This window comes from Hevea brasiliensis, chromosome 13 (assembly GCF_030052815.1).
Source record: "Hevea brasiliensis isolate MT/VB/25A 57/8 chromosome 13, ASM3005281v1, whole genome shotgun sequence".
Classification (NCBI taxonomy): domain Eukaryota; kingdom Viridiplantae; phylum Streptophyta; class Magnoliopsida; order Malpighiales; family Euphorbiaceae; genus Hevea; species Hevea brasiliensis.
The window spans coordinates 31,186,229-31,188,503 of record NC_079505.1 but is presented as its reverse complement, the minus strand read 5'-3'; positions in this window follow the sequence as shown (position 1 = coordinate 31,188,503).

The window sequence follows — 2,275 nt, the reverse complement described above, 5'->3', positions numbered from 1 at the left end:
AGAGGCAGAACAGTGGTTAGAAAGGATGGATAGGGTATTCAAGAAAGCGCATTGCAGAGGAGCTCGATTTGAATACTCGATATCTTTGCTCTGGGGATGCTTATGGTGGTGGAAAACCATTCCCCATGATGCAGTAGAACCTACGATGCTAACATGGAATGACTTCCTCGAGAATTCGGGCAAAAATATGTCCACGATGCTTATGTAGACCGGAAGTCGCAAGAATTCCTAAGTCCAAGCAGGGGCGGTCGGTGGTGAGTATGAAAGGGAATTCTCCCGCCTAAGCCATTATGCAGTAAGTCTACTCTCTACCAGCAGGGAGAGATGTAAGAGGTTTGAAACCGGCTTGAAGCCTAGTATTAGATTATAAGTGGTCGGATTCAAACATAACAACTTCTCTGAACTTATTTCTCAAGCACTAGAATTAGAAAGAATTGAATCTGAAGCGGCTCTTGAGAAAAAGAAATCAGAGAAGAAAGAAAAAGAGGGAAGTCAGTGAGCGAGTTCTAGTGGTCCTACTGGAAAGAGGAAAAACTTTGGGGGATACGACAGAGATAGTAAGAAGTCCGGTAGAGTTAGATCTTTTGGACCGAAACCACCTCGATCGGATCGAGAAACTCAACAGGAAACCCGTAATGCGCCTGTTGTCGATCGACTTTGTGAAACTTGTGGTAAACCACATAGTGGGGTATGCTATAGAGCCGTAAGAGCATGTTTTAACTGTGGAGAGACTGGTCATTTTGCTAGGGATTGTGTAAATCCAGGTCGTTCTGGATCATTTACTACACCAAAGGGATCAACCCAAGTTTCTACCCCAAATAGTTCACCATCAGTTAGTAGAGGCAGAGGTAGAGGTAGGGGTAGTACACCTAGAAGTCAGACTACTGTGAATCAGCCAAAACAGGGTGATGCTTCAACTAGAGTATACGCTATACGATAGAAAAGAGACTGAGACTTTTGACATCATTGTTGGTACTTTCTCAATTAGCAACTAAGATATATATATGTATTGTTTGACCTGGAGTTTGCATACTGTTATGTTAGTGTTAGAACTATATGTTCTGTTGTTATTCCTTTACAGGGGAATAAATTTTGATGCATTAGTGATTAGTCCTTTAAGATAAGGATTGTAATAATAAGTGAAATTACTTTTGAAAGAGTTTATCGGCGAAAAGTATTTTCTAACACACCATAAATTATAAAGCTAATTGGCGAGCCTACTTAATGTAAGGCAAGAGGACGTAAAAGTAAGATGCAGTAATGGAATTGCTCTAGATGAGGGCAAGGAGGTTACTGTTAGAAATTGCTAATGGATATTGTAATCAGAATAAGATTCGAATATCAGTGAATTCAAAAAGAATAAAAGATAACAAAGTTTGATCTATTGGGATGTATCGTAGTAACTATGCAATGTTCTTGATGTTTATACTGTAAGCTGCAGATTACAGTACTGACTTGAGATTATTGTGTAGAGCTACGTACTACCCGATAGTACACCTAGATGAGAATAGTTACCAACGGTATCTGTTTTGGTATAGTTATGCTAGGACAGAAATTTAATTGTTAGAAATAAGTTTGAAAATCCTACTTAGGGATCTAAAACTCAAAAGTTAAAATATTGAAAGGTTATAGTTCAGTACAGAAGGAAGTAAGTTATAGAATATTGACAGATAAAAAGAGTTATGGAAGTAGAGATTTAAACAGTTGATTCATATATAACAAAGAAATATTACGAATGTGAGGAAGACTATGGATTAGAATGGTCAGAGGACCCATGACTGATGAATGATTCTAACATGACCTCAAGGGTCATTCAAGAAGCAACGTGAACCGAAATATTAGACAGCATAATAGTAAGAGGAGATTGGTGTTATCCAAACAAATTAAACATTGTATTAGATTGTTAAAAGTCTTATACAAATTTGAGAAAAAGAAGATTATACAATCATATGGAAAGGAGAAATAAACGTATGACTATTGTAAGATGGCTACTGGGTAAAAATTTCGTGGACGAAATTTATTTAAGGGGGGGAGAATTGTAACACCCCTAAGTTCGATAGTGCGTTCTACTGCTCCGGTGACCAGTGCTGTCCGGACAGCTAGGATGCCTAGAACCACACCTTGATATGAGAGAGGAGACATAAATAATGAAATACAAGAAAAGAAAATACAAGAAAAACAAAGGAAAAATCATAGCAAAGAAATGTAACCGAGTAAGTGAGCCGGGAAACCTAGCGATGGGTGACCTTGCAGGAAGTCACGACGTGGACCGTTG